This window comes from Opisthocomus hoazin, chromosome 2 (genome assembly GCF_030867145.1).
Source record: "Opisthocomus hoazin isolate bOpiHoa1 chromosome 2, bOpiHoa1.hap1, whole genome shotgun sequence".
Lineage (NCBI taxonomy): Eukaryota > Metazoa > Chordata > Aves > Opisthocomiformes > Opisthocomidae > Opisthocomus > Opisthocomus hoazin.
In genome coordinates this window covers 92,761,543-92,776,238 of record NC_134415.1, presented here as the reverse complement: position 1 = coordinate 92,776,238, position 14,696 = coordinate 92,761,543, and the positions used below count along the sequence as shown (strand labels likewise).

At 39.9% G+C, this 14,696-nt stretch overlaps 1 long non-coding RNA gene across 1 annotated transcript; it reads right to left on the bottom strand.

Moving 5' to 3' along the window:
* Positions 1-1,360: 1,360 nt before the first annotated feature.
* LOC142358793 (uncharacterized) lies at positions 1,361-11,942 on the bottom strand. Its single transcript, XR_012761853.1, has 4 exons — positions 11,875-11,942; positions 10,729-10,835; positions 5,092-5,266; positions 1,361-1,844 (listed from the first exon to the last, which is right to left on the bottom strand). It is a non-coding gene; the product is annotated as an uncharacterized LOC142358793 (long non-coding RNA).
* Positions 11,943-14,696: the final 2,754 nt, after the last annotated feature.

Here is a 14,696-nt window from a genome sequence, read left to right as displayed (position 1 = left end):
CAGCTCTCATCAACTCCCGGCTCTTTAATGGTGCCCACACAAGGCCTTCACAGCTTTTGGGGAACAATCCTGAATGTTCTTAGCTTGGCTGCATTTTTCACTGGTTTACATGCTCAATATACTCATATGATTTGAAAAACTAACACACTGTCTAGCTCAGGTCACTGGGCAGCAAGAATAGAGGATGCTCTGCTCTGAATGCTCATTAGTGATGTGTCCCTTCATTTCAGCTTATAGCTGGGGAGACAGATGGTGTCATATACATGCACATGGATGCTTCTGCAGAAAACTGAAAAGCAGGCATTACAGTTTGCACTTTTCTTGACTCCACTTTTCCAGGCACAGCCAGCTACCACACCAGGAGAAGTAAATTGTCATTTTATAAAAATTTTATGGGTTGCAGGGGAGCAAGGGACCAGTGAATCCAGGCAGCAGCCTACATATATTTCATCTCTATTGACCTGTTCTTGCTGTTTAAGCATTCCTCTAAATATTAGGTGGCTAATGAACTTACGCCTCTTTGGTGACCTGAAAACATTGATGACTTGGAGATTGGAAGTCACTGTCATTTTGCATTTCTTACACAGTTTCCACAATTTGCTCAAGATTACTCCAAACATACGCTGAGAGAAGTGGGTCAAGTTTTGGAAGGAAAAAGGTATAGGGGTCGGTTACATATATTCAAGGCTCTGTTTCTAAGAGTTCTGGCTGTAATCAAACAAGACAGTTAAGCGCATTACAACACAATGATATGAGGCTACATATATGCTCAGAATTAGATTCAGCCATAAAGACCTTCCAAAGCTGGAACACATAGCACTATAACTCCACTAAACAATGAAATGCAGGAAGTGAAAATGTATTTCATAGTTCAGGTTTTTTGCTGTTAGCATCCCAGGAGCAAAAGGAAAGACTAAAGAGTGTGGGAAAGATGAAGTGCTAGAAGTGTCTTCAGAAAGGATGTTTTTTCCTTAAAGAAAAAATGTACATCCTAAAAGAAAAAAATCCCCATCACTCCAACATTTCACAATAGACATTTCTTGATCATTTACACTAAATGTAGTGTTATGAAAAGCACAAATATTCATATGTCTGGCAGACTGGGAGAAAAAGGCATTTATATGGTTATACAAAAAAATTGCAGTTACTTGTATATCTTGGGACCCCATCCTTAGCAGTATACCAACCCAAGTTTTTTAAGTTCTGTCATTGATTTGATTGAAGTACAGTGTATGAAACGATGACAGATATAGTTTATCAAAATTCATGTATTTTCACAAGCTGGACACAGGCCTTCAAGATGTAGGAGAATCGTATTTCAGAGTAAAGAAAATAGCTGGAAAGTTGCTGTTCTGAATTAGTCACGTTTTGTAACATTTGTACTCATACAGGAGCCCTAGTTTAATAGGAATACTAAAAAAATTACTACATGTTAGAAACAGCAAAGCCTTTTCTTTTTCTTTAATCACCTATTTGAAGATATCCAACCTGCTACACAAAGTTTTCAGACCAGTAAATCACAGGCAAGGTTTTTTTAAAGAATTTCTACAGGAAATTCAAAGTAAAAGCCTTGTGCCTCTAAGAACATTACAAGTTTCCTGGCATCCGCTTTGCTGGTGCCAACAGGCTTAGGAATGCCACTATTTCAAGAGAATTGGATAGAGAACAACTCGTTTTTCCAAGGCAATAAATCCTCTCCAGCATAACAGATAAGACGCAGGTCTTTTGCTTGACACGCAGACCTATATGCTCTTGTGCAAGTGGTGGGCTGGAAATCTCAAGCCTTCAGTTTGCTCCGGTCCAAGAGCCAATAATGGTCCAAGAAATCTCTCTGGAGCTCACCTCTGAAACAGAATTAACAGGGAGGATAATTAGGAATTTCCTTTGCCAACACATATAACATCTCTTTATTCTGTAGCTAACACAGTCTCCTTTCCTATTGTCAGTATGTACATGAGTAAGACAGTATGAACAATTACAGATAAACCTTTTGTTTTTTCCTTTGCTTAAGCAATGATTGACATACTTCCTTTTCTGGAGCCAAACAAATAAGAGCTAATGGCAATGACAATGGTGGAGCTCTGTTGAAGTCCTAGTTAGTTTTTTTTTAAAAGGTACTGAATGCACAAGAAAATAACTTCACAAAAAATCTCATAAGCAAGCTGGAAACAAATTCAAACTTTCCTCTTACGAAGATCACCAACATCCTGGCTCCTTTAGTTTGCCCGTACTTAACCATTTCCCCCCTTATTTCTTCTTCTTCAAATTTCCTAGTGTAATTTGGATTTTATGTAGACTATTAGCAATAACAGGCCGGTAGAGATTCTGCTCTTTCTTACAGAAAGATGCCCAACAAGTTAAAAAAAACAAAAACTTCCTTGAACTTTGGTCTGAGTCTTGAATTTTCTGTGAGCCTCATGCTCAAACAATTAATCCACCATGGCTTGACTTGTCCTTGGATAGACGACTAGGATTGCAGCAGCTCACAGGAGTAAGAGGTGAAAGATAAAACTGCTGACAGACAAACACTGAGTAGTTTTGCCCCTGAAAGAGAGAGCTGGAAAGAAAGGGCAATGGTAAACACAGTCCATCAGGCCTTCATTAACTCAGAGCTCTTGTCACTCAGTGGTTTGCTTCATCTGAGCTAAATGCATGAATTTAACTGTCTTCAAAACTTATATGGTGATTGATTTTACAATATCTGGGCTGCTTGTTACTGGTAATGTATGTCTCCTTACAAGACCCCTGTAAGCTAGGAAGTGCTGTTGTCCCCATTCTGCAAATACGGGCATAAGCACCAGCAATGCTGAGGGCAAATGGAGCTTACTCCTGGTTCCAGAGTAGACATAGCTTTGTAATCCCTAGCTTGGGCAAAAATTAAATAGGCAGGTTTGAAGCATAGCTCAAATTCCTATAGGAAGCCTGAGAGTAGAGCAGGGAGTTAAATTCAACGCATCACGTCTCAGGGTAGTTCCCCAGCCATCACGCCAGCCTGCCTTTTTTCCTTGAGTTTAAAAACTGGTTTGATTATATTGCAAAATCTGCCATGAAAGCCCTTAATTTTGTTTGCAGTATCCACACAGTGGATGGAATCCATTTGACTACAGAAAGTTTTTCAATCAATTTAAACTAGGACAACTCTTTCATGAAGAGAAGACCGTCTTCACAGTCCATCCTGATAAACTCTATCGCCCAAAAAGCGGATTGTGGGATTGTTTATACTATTGGCAGTAATAGCTTATTTTGATCACATGAAGTTATTGCATCTGAATAATCATTTGAACATCTGCACTGAAATTTAGGAGCCTGCAAACAAGAAGACTCTATGCAGTTCAGTAGGAAACAGTGCTGCACAGCGGGTGCTGTGGGAACACTCAGGAGACCAGCTCAGCTCACACCTAAGGTTACACACATGGATAGAGCTGTTGAAGTTAGTGGGTGCATTCGAGTGTTTATCTATTTGGGTTTCAAATGGATGTGGGCCAGAGCAACAACAAAAAGTGAAATCTTGATGTGCTGCAATCACCAAAGGTCACTCTGAAGTCAATGCTGTAAGGATGCCACCTGTGTTGGCAAGAGTTATACCTGGCAATGCCTGCAGATTTGGGATGCTGTCCTTTGTGCTTCTGCTCCAGTCTGTGCCAGTTATACTAAGTACACACTTTTGTTTTGTTACTTACCTTTTCTTTCTTTTTTTCTGCCCCCAATGAAATGATGCAGCTGAGATGATGCACAATTTACACTACTGTATTCCCAGGGATTTTCTGCAGTCCTGAGAAAGTCGTGCAATTTATATTAAAAAACTCTTCCATGTGGTACACTGTATTTCTTGATGTTTGCCATGGGTTTATAGTACATACATGAACAGTTACAGCAACTCAGACGCTCACTGTTAACTTATTATGCCAGTGCGCTGGCAGAGGGTAGATCTCTGAGAATGTATATGATGGTGCCATCCGTCTTCCTGCCCATCACCTACTTGCTGATAGCTGACAAATATTTTAAGTGCTACATCCATTTTAACAGGTAGGGTATGGAGGACTTTTCTAAAAAGTGTCACTCAGCATGACAGGAATAGCCAGGGAGCACACTTGGTCCATCAAATCCAATAGGGACCCTTCAGCGTGCAGCTCCTTAGTGACCGTATTTGTTGTTCTTTTTCTTACTTATTCCCTGTATAGCGATTTGTTAGCGTCACAAATCTGCTTTCAGAATCCAACAAGGCTCTAACATTTGTATCTGCTGGGCAAGGCACTCTTGCATCTTAAGACTTAACAGTCTCAAAACCCAAGTAACTGTGCATTTGCTAATTAAGCACAATTCTCTGAGCCCACTAGCCACTAGGGTGCAAACAGCATGCAGCTGGCTTGTCCTCAGCCTTATGAACAGATACAACAACAAGGGCCTGTGCCCTGGCAGCCCATACTTTGCATTCAAAAAGAGATCCTTACAGATATTTGGCTTTAACTGCATTCCAGACACTGGCTGAGTACCCAAAGAAAATACGGCTTCACAGAGCTGATGTTCCTTGTTCACTTGGTTTATTTCAAAACATGCATACACAGGCATAAAACTCAGCAGATAGCTCCAACCATAGATCTGTTCATCTGTGGTCAAGCAAAAAAAGACAAGATCCCTAATGTGTGGAAGGCATAGACTTAAGAATCACATTAAATTTGTCACTGGAGCAACCATCATCATCCACCATGAGCAATAAATACACTCAAAATGATAGTTCCAAAAGTGTTGAACAGATGTAACATCCCAAATAATAATGTCCTAAACTTACACATTTTCTAATAAAGAAGAAGCTATTATTCCATTGTCAGACTCGATCATTGTCTTTAGAAGAAAATAGTTGACTAGGAATGCAAATTGTCATCAGCAACTAATGCTTCACAGTAACAAACCTATCTAACACCTACACCCCTGGTTTTGGGAGATTGCGTCTTTCTGCCAGTTCCCACTTTTGAATAAAAAATATTTTCCATGGTGTACGGGGTATGTACACGCAATTGTAAACGCAAGACAAGCTAGTACAAACGATGATACCAGTGCTTGACACATTAAAGCAACACTTCTATAACTCACATGAAAATGTTATTCCACTGTAGGCTGAGTTGTCTTCTCTGCTTCCATTTCTTCCCAGTGGGAGCTGGGGATCTCCAGGAGCACACAACAGGGCCTCTCGCAGACTCATGCGACAACTGCATTGCTCGACGCATTTCTCCTCTCTGGATTTGCTCCCTCTTTAATCTGCTGATTCCTGTTTCGACACAGAGTAGTAGTTCACTTCAAACCCCATCTCAGTGCTTCAGTCACCAAGGCATGGTGGTATATTAACATAAATGAACAGAGATAAGCTGATAGTTGTTAAGAACTAGAGCCAGCATTTGTACTCACAATAATTCAACAACCCACACATAAACAACAGCTACATTTCCTAGTTTTATGTTTTCACAAGCTAATGAAGAGAGATAGGTTTCCCCTGAGAGGTGCTGAAGCTCCACAAAGCATTACTTACCCTTCCTTCAAAAGCATAATTTTTGCCAACGGAAATTACTCAGAATGCAATAAAACATGTTTTTCTAACAAAACGAATTCCAAATCGTGCTACCTGGACCAACATGAACTTTACGACGGAGGACAACAAAGCTAACTCTTAGACCAGGGAAAGCATTATTTGGGCCTTTCTTTGAACCATACAAGAGTGGCAATAAATATAGGGACGCACATTTCACCTCATTTTGCTTTGGTTTATGGGTAACACAAAGATTCCTTAATGATCTCAGTTGGATCCTGCCTGATACATGCTGAAAAGCTTTCTCTGGTCCACTAATCCCAATCAAGTAATGGCTGTCCCAAATTTCTTTCAGCAAAAACACTCACATCTTTGTCAGTGCTTTCAAAAGAATTAGCTATAGACCAAACTAGTTTAGATATAGCTGGAAAAACAAACAAACAAACAAACAATAAAGTTAAGAAACCTCTTTTCTTGCCTGCATGTTTTTTTAAGTTGTATAAAGAGGTTTTTAGTTGCTCATAAAGGGAAAAGAGTATTTTTATTACTAATATATCTGCCTCTATACCATGGAGCTGTTTTCCTTTAACTGTATCATCCCAGGTCTACACTAGAAAGTTTTACCAGTTCGTACTGCAGGGTGTGGGTGGGATAAGCTGTTTCTTTTTTAAGGGACAAACCCACAATGGCTTCTCGGTTATATTATGAGGGGGAAAGTACTTCAGTTATGTATTGCTTAGTGTATATTTGCAATGCCATGAAGTTCTGCCAGCAAAATTGTTCTTTTGTCATCATACACTATGTTTACACTAGATGAGTTCAGCATTCTGGTTAGAGACAAAGCTCTTCTAATGAGACTATCAGACCATCAAAATTTTTCTTATGAATGAATGGCTGAACTGTTTTCAAACAGTTTATTTCTGTTCAAAAGAGCTCTTCATAGAGCGTTTTCCCATGCTACAATCTTAGATATTTGATCCCGACAAGCAATAAAATACTAAGTATATTCAGTTCTTCTCATGTATCTTCACAAAGACAGACATACAAAGTATTGCATTACTCATTTTTTAAAGTTCATAATCCTAAGAAACAAACAAAATTATAGGAAGTCTTTAGGAGTAGTGAGGACCAACACAGCAGACCAGGGACGACTTTTTTTTGCCCTGAACAAATATTGCATTTCTTGATTAAAAGTCAAAACACATTAGCCAGATATGGTTGCTGGATATTTAACAGAAAATTGTTACAGTTCTTCAGAATAAAACCCCAAACGTAATAAACAAATACACCTCAATAGGAAGTGTGTCATATTACTATAACTGCCTGGTGTCCCAGACTCACAGGCACCAAAGACCACTGCTACCAGCGGAACTGGGAAAGGCAGAACAAACAGATCTTTTGCACCACAATAAAAAATGATGATTAAACCAAAATGGTGTGTGATGTTTCATGGGCCAAATGAAGTCTTTTATGCAGATGAAAACTCTGACCTGGATTTCTAGATTCTGAGTTGTTTGACCTGTGTTTTAAAAATACGCACCTAGATGCAGACAGATGCAACAGCAGGAACAGGTGATTCTATCTAAATAAATACCCACAAGTATTTCTGAAATTATAAACATTTGAGCTCTTCAGAGAAAATTTTATTCTCCAGAAGTTGTGGCCTTTACTAGACTCACTAATTCACTAAGTCTATTCAGCCAACAATTATGGTGACAAACCAAGTCTTGCCCTTTGCAGGCGCTTGCAGTGACTCCTGATGGTTTTTTTGTTACCTCCAGACATTTTTGGCACAATGGGTAAAGCTCTGCAAGCATCAACAAGAAGGTCCTGGGTGCTGTGTGTGCAAGTTTTCAGAGGATTTTGTGCTGAATGTGGACTGAGGTGGGGGCCCACACTGTACACGATGTAGAGTCCCCTAGCCATGCACAAAGGCTGTACAGTAACATCTATATAGCTACCGTAGAACAGCCACACTTCACAGACTCAATGTCTAACATGGACCTGACTGCTTTCATAAGCAGTCCAGCTGCCCTTCCTTTGCCATGGAACCTTCTGGAGTTTCTAAATTAAAATATAATTAAAAAAAAAAAAAAAAAAAAAAAAGAAAAAGAATAATCATTTACCTTATAGCATCTCTGCAACTTTACAGTGAATTGTTAGCTTGGATTCTACCCTTTGGGATTTATTCAGCTCAGGTAATAAGACTGGGCTGTTTTGGCATTGCCCAAAGAAGTGTCCTACCCCATATGTGTACCTTATCTACCACTATTCCTTCAGGATTCAAGGAGCCCAGAAACACAGGGATTTAACACCAGGGAAAAGAGTTACTATTTCATGCAAACAAAGCTTCTCATAAAGCCTGCTTGCTTTATGTTAAGTAACCCTTCCATGTTCTTTCAGTGGTTACCCACACGGATTCCACCTACCAGTTAATGTAATGCATAACTCCAAGCACAAGAAGGTTTCCTTAAACATGATCTTCTGAAACAGGCATCCAATCTAGAAGACCAGGCTAATGAGAGCAAATTTATAATAATAAGAGTGAATAAATAGGATCTACTTATTTAAAAAAAAAAAATCCAAACTACAGAAAGAGGCCAATAAATCAAACTATTTACTGCTTGAAAGAGAATTTTACTCTCTCATTGGCGCTAACTCTGTCCACGCCCAGTCAGTCTTTACTTCATCAAAATTATAAGTAGAAGATTAGGGGTGTGCTCAGGCTGTCTTCAGATATCCCAGTATTCTTCTCATTAATGTTAATACACCCTCAGGATATTCGACACTCGAGTTAGTGACTCACGATATTAAGCATGGCCCTAAAGCAATCAAGACAGTCACAAATATCTCCTAGCACACTTTAGCAGCAATGTCCTGTAAAATACCCTTTGCGCCTGAAATTCAGCACTTCCTAAGCAACCTCATAAAAATGATAACTTTAGAGATGCCTGCAGCAATGCAAGCTGTACACAAGCCCCTCTTCCACAAGTCACTTCACAGCGCTGTTATTAGCATCCATGAGTGGCAGAGCTGGCTGGTAGGGAGCAAAGCGTTAGCTGTCATCTCGTCATGTTGAATCAGTCACCGCTGATAAAAGCTGATGAATAATGTAGAATAAAGTGAGCACTTCTGCAGATAATGGCAAAACATCAAAGTGACAGTAAGGTCATTACTGAGTGTAAAGCATGATATTCATTTCACAGTGTGTTTTACTTAATAATACTGACAGTGAGTAGGGCCTTTTAAATGCAATAAAAATAGCTGTTATTTGGTGGCATCTGAATATGAGGCATTAGAGAAATCCAGCCTTATGAAAAAGGAATCAAACAACCAAGTTTAAGACTCCTTTGATAGAGGAAGAAAAATGTAAAGATACCTTTGATGGGGGAAGAAGGAGGTAAAGATACGTCCGATTCCATGTAACACCTATTATAGTTGAACACTATAATTGACCTCGAGAGGAGATTAGCAGGTGTTATCTATATATGTCCACCACTTGCACACCTTCCCCCAGGTTCTACTAGTTTTTAGTTATATGGAAAGATTATTTTTCCTTCAGTAGTCATCCCTCTAGCATTATCAAAAGTAGTATTGATCTGTAATTTATCACTGCACATTTTCACCCGACTGCAAAGCACCCACTCCATGTACACACGGAGACTTCCCCACACAGTGCCAAATCTGATATGGAAATAAAAGGGATTCTTAAATTGTGTGACAGAGACCTAGGAATAGAGTTCCAAGTAATCTAGGAGCTGTGTGTTGTGCAGGAAAAGTAGAACAGATTAATTTCTCTAATTACAAAATGCAGATTTTCTTTAAATGTTCCTATTTGGATGGGTAATTAACTGAGATAATGGTTGCAAATATACGGCCTGAGGTGTTTTTACCTCTTGTGCTAAAGTAATATCCATAAGGAAGAACTGTTCTCAAAGCCTACTTACCACATTAATCAAGTCTTTCCTTGTGGGAGGACAAATTCTCTCCCATAAATTGTGAAGCTCTTATTCTGGCTTTAAGCAGTAGAAACCCTGCAGTGATTTCATGTAGAGAGCTTGATGGCTTGCTACTCTATAGGCTTCAGCAAGATTAATCTGACTCCAAAGCAGGAGATGCTGTTTCAGTACTCATTTGCATGGAATATTGTAGCGAACAAAGAGACTTCTGCTGCATAGCTTACTTGAACATTAGTCTTTCATCAGTCAACTGATAAGTCACTGAAAATAAAATTTGGTTAAGTAATAAAAAAAAATGCAGCTTATGAACACGACTGCCGTAGGTGGGTATGACTCAGTATTTTTATATTTTCAGAAATGCACATTTTAATGAAAATCCACACAAGTGACGGACAGGATATTACGTTGTTGATGTAAATAGGATAGCTGGACTGGAAACCAGCTAACAGACCCTTATGTGGCAGAGGTAACAAATAAACGCGGAGCCACACACCTTGTCTCAGCAGCCTAGGGAAACCAACCAAAACTTCAGATCTGACCGTTACCTGTGGAATATTTTCTTATCCTGTACTTTTTGGTTTCACAGTTTGGTTTAGTTTAAGTCAACGTGACACAGAGCATTCCAGAAATTTGGCTTAATCTTCAGGCCCAAACTTGGCCGCTCCTGCCCATGGCCAGTGATGAGGGCGCTAGGTTCATCATGCCAGGGGTGTACCAAAAACAAGTCCATCCATTCCTGGGACCTTCCCTGCCTGCTCCACACTTCTGAGAAACACAGTCATCAGCAGATGCAGAGAGGCTGCTGCCCACCTTGAGTTCACAGCTGGGGATGAGTTGGCATAAACATAATCAGGAGATGTTATCGCTCCATGTGGCAATAAAAGCTAAGGAGGAACATTCTTCCCCCAGACATATAAACTGTTCCATATGCTCTTCGTGGTAAGCTAAGTGGCTGCAAACCCCCCCCGCTATGCACCAGGCAGAGAGTGGCTGAGCAGAGAAAGAGTCATAATGTGCTACGGCTTCCAGCTGCTACCCTGTGCCCTGACATTTCTGGAGTAGGTGTACATTTTGTGATATAATACCCCTAGGCTCTCTGCAGAGAAGGTGGCTGTTTTCCAGAGCAACTACCATCAGTCTCTGTACACACTGCAAAATTGCTGTAACCCTCGTTGTTCTAAGTGGCTGCCTCAGACTTAGTAAAAACACTTTGGTTATATCAAATAAACATGAAGATCTTAAACATACCTGCTGAGAGACTGGAGATGTGAGATAGAGCAAGCAGAAAAGCAGCCAGGAGGAAGCAAGGAGGGACCTTCAAAAATTAGAGGGTATTTTGTCTCCAAAATACATTTCTGAAAACAAAACAAGAAAGGAGCATTTCACGCAATGATGAGATGACAAATTGTAAGAGAAAAGGCATCATGTAGGAAGGACACAGGAAAAAAATACAGCAGGAAGAAAAAGGAGGGAATACAGCAGTAACTCAAAGTGTAAGCAACTGTGAGAGGTTCACATTCCAAAGGTAATGTTCGTGGTCAGGCTAAAACAGAAATAGATGCAAAATATATTCAGAGTGTTCATCCACAACAATCAAAACTATGCTAGCTTTCTTTCCAATAGTTCCTAACGCCAGTATGAAGAGCATTACCTCTGTAGAAGGCTTGTCGGCTACCCACGTCTTAACCACTAGACTGACTGGGGTCTTTCCTTTGCTGATTTAGAGGGTACGGCTATGAATTAAGCCTGCTCCTTTTACCTATGGTCAGGCATTAACTACAGCGGTGACTTCTGAGGGGTGTGCAAGAGTGTGTGTGTGGTGGGGGGGAATAATGAGGGAAAGCACAGCAACAAGTTCTTGTTCTGGGCTGACTTGTCTGAGCCAATTTCTGTTCCAGTTCCCAGGCCAAGAACACACTGCTTGTTCGTGGTCTTTGGAGACCTAACTTGTTAAAGGCTTTTTGGCTCTCCTCCTCATTTCCACTTGCTAAACTCTTCAAAGTGTAGTTATGTTATGGCAGGTATTTTCACCTTTGGCATTTCTGAAATGTCTAGCCTTAAGCCTGCTTGTTTTTCACATTATTTCCCTGTGTTAGTAAGTGGTGTAGCTTCAAGAAACACGCTGTGTAGTCATGTAGCAGAGGAAAAGTGCTATGGCACCATGAACTGGAAAGGCCAAGGAGCAAGTGTGATCCACTTGTCGGTTTGAAAAAGTCGCTGCTTAATGCATATGCTTTCAATGCAATCTTCCTTAAGCAAAAGGCACCTGTTAGAAGAAAATTCTGATTTTTCAGTCCTACTGGTGTGTGTCTATGGTGCTGTCAAAAACAGACTTAGACCCTTTGCAGGATCCCTGCTGCAGCCCCAGATTCTTCATCTTGTACAGTGGTTTACCTCCAAATTCACAGCTAAGACTCATTGGTCGAGGCTCGTGATTCAGAAGTCGTCTAATTCTCCTCACAAGAACAGGAGGCACAAAAGATATGATGGAGCACCATGGGAAACCGCATCTTATAACCACTCTTCACAAGTATCTTCATCAGATAAATCAGGAACTAAATAAATCTTTCCAGAGTTGGCAATGGATATTGCTGTCACAATAAAGGAAAAAAAAAAAACAAACAGACAAAAAACAGGACTACACACTGCAGAGACAGGAGATGCTCTTAGTGGGAAGATGCAAGTTCATGTGTACTGGAGGTAAATGGGATGAGAGGGCAAGAGGTCTGAGGCAGAAAGAGTTTTCCTCAATATGGAGAGGTTGCTCTTACAGTAGCTTTTGGTTTTTATTCAAAACTGTTTTGTTTTGTGCATGTTGTTTAGCTATTCCTGTTATTCAAAACTTGCCTTATCCATAGACCAACACAATGTTCCATTGTACTGTACGAGGCCTAAACATCCTCTCTTTGCTGCAACATGAGCATCCCTCCATCCACTTTCAGATTAACCACAAGTTGATGACATAATGATAGGCTAATACTAATTGTATATATTGTAAAAGCTGAGCCTATGGCACTAAATTCAGGCGCTGTGTATTGTCTCACTCCTGCAATGGTGCCTAGCTAATGCAGTCTCAAATCAAAACAATGCATTTCTTCAGTGCCTACTCAGCTTTACTCTTGCTTTTCTGAAGAAATTTCAATTTATTTCCTTTACTTAGACTTCATTTTTGCAACTCCTTAATACATCCCAAAAGGGAGGGAGGGAGGAGGTTGTGGATCAGCCAGGCTACAGTTACTTTGACTGAGCTAACCATAACTGCTAATGAGTACAGAAAGCTTTGGAAAACCATCACCGCAACAAATGTAGTTAAATTAAAAATATCACAATATAGTTTGACTGGGACTCGATCACTATGTTTTAAACGAAGCTTTCTCTTTTATTGTTTGTTTTCGTGTAAAGGCCACTAGAAAGTCAACTATTATGTTGTGCAAGTCTAAACTCTGAAAGATCTTGCAACTTCTTCCCAAAAGAGTCTCATACCCTCTCTTTTACATGGGGGAGATTAACCTGAAACCCACAATTACTATCCCTATGAGGTTCAGCACCAGCACCCCGAAGCACTTTTGATGGAATGTCTTAATTTCTGCTTCTGTAGATGATTTGACACAAAAGAAAGTGTTAAGAAGGTCTCCAATAATTAACATTCAGTAACTGAGGGTGTTATGGACAGCATATGAAGATCAGGGTTAAAGAGATCTTGCAGTTACTATAAACCATGTAAAACAGAGCAGATGTAATCAGGTATTTGTGGCAACCTGCTTTACTTTTTCATACACACTTGCACACTCATACTGCTATTGTACATCTCCACTAAAAGCCAGGCACTTCTGTGCTATACTTATCCTTCTGATTGCCAAGATAACAGCACCTGGCTCTCTCTTTAGTTACCAGAATTTTCAAATCACAGTCACTCTACTCTTTTTAAGAGCATAATGGGTTTTAAAAATGGATGTTTTACATAAATTCACATGGGCATAGTAGCATTAGTACGCTATTTTCATTGAGACAACATCAAGCTCTAGCTGCTTTGAATGGCACTTCAGGTACATAGATGCATATTAAAAGCCACTTGCTGAAATAAACTGAAACAATCAAAATTTCTGATTATGCTTAAAGAAAAGTCATTTCAGAGCAGTGAAAACTGATAGTCAAATCTTATTATTCAGCCATGGCACACGAGATTTATGTTTTGATGTCTATTAGTTCTCTAATTGTTTTCCCTTCAAGCATCGATTCATTGAAATTTGATAGCTCTCTGGGGTTGTTATCAATTACTCAAAAATAATTTGTCCTGAAAAAATTGTCAGTGCTCTTAATAAGTGGCAAGCATGAGTGCTTAGCTGGATGATTCATGAATATCAACTGTTAATAAGAACTTCTCACTAAAAACAGTAAAAGTTCATTGCAGTAATAATAGCCTTTAATGCAGAACCTTTCCTCATAATAACTGTCTTCATACAAAAGTCTCTGTTCCATACAGATGTCAGCAGTGGCAGAGAGTGCTTCCTTTTTAGGAAGATGCTGGTCATGTTTTCAGTCAAACTGCTAAGCACGAGGGTATCTGCAGGAAAAATTGAAAAAATGGCTTGAATTGGTACCTAGTTCACCTTATCCTGAGTTGGGATTAGTTACACCTGACTGTATCTAGCCTATTTTTAAAGACTTCAGTGATTAAGACTGCCTAGGGAAGTTATGTCAAGGCTTCTCCATACTTGCTATTGTGATTTTTTAAATGTTTAAGCTGAGTCCTTCATGGTCCAGCTTACTTCTTCCTTATTCATCATAGACATCAACAGGCGGTGATAATTTTTCCCCTGTGCAGTATATTCCTCTTGCTTTGGAAGATCCGTTACTATTCTTTTCTTCAGGCTAAATAACTTTAATATTTCCAGCCCTCCCTCAGTGGTGAAATTTTCTACACCAGAAATGATTCTTGGTAGGAAACATGTCCATCTCAGCCAGAAACCTGCACAGGAAAGCAAGCCCAACCAACTTTTGTTGCAGTCAGGCCCACAAGAAGAGACAGCTCAGCAGAGACCTTCCCTTCACCTGCCCGTTTGTGCGCATGGCATGGCCGGATACCATTGCTCAGACAGAACTCTGCTGTTGTGCTTCCCGCAGCAAGCTCCACACATGCTCCTCCAGCTTCCGCTCACAAAAACCTGCATCCCCTTTCTCCAAAATTACATCAGTTTGTACAAGTCAGGACGCAG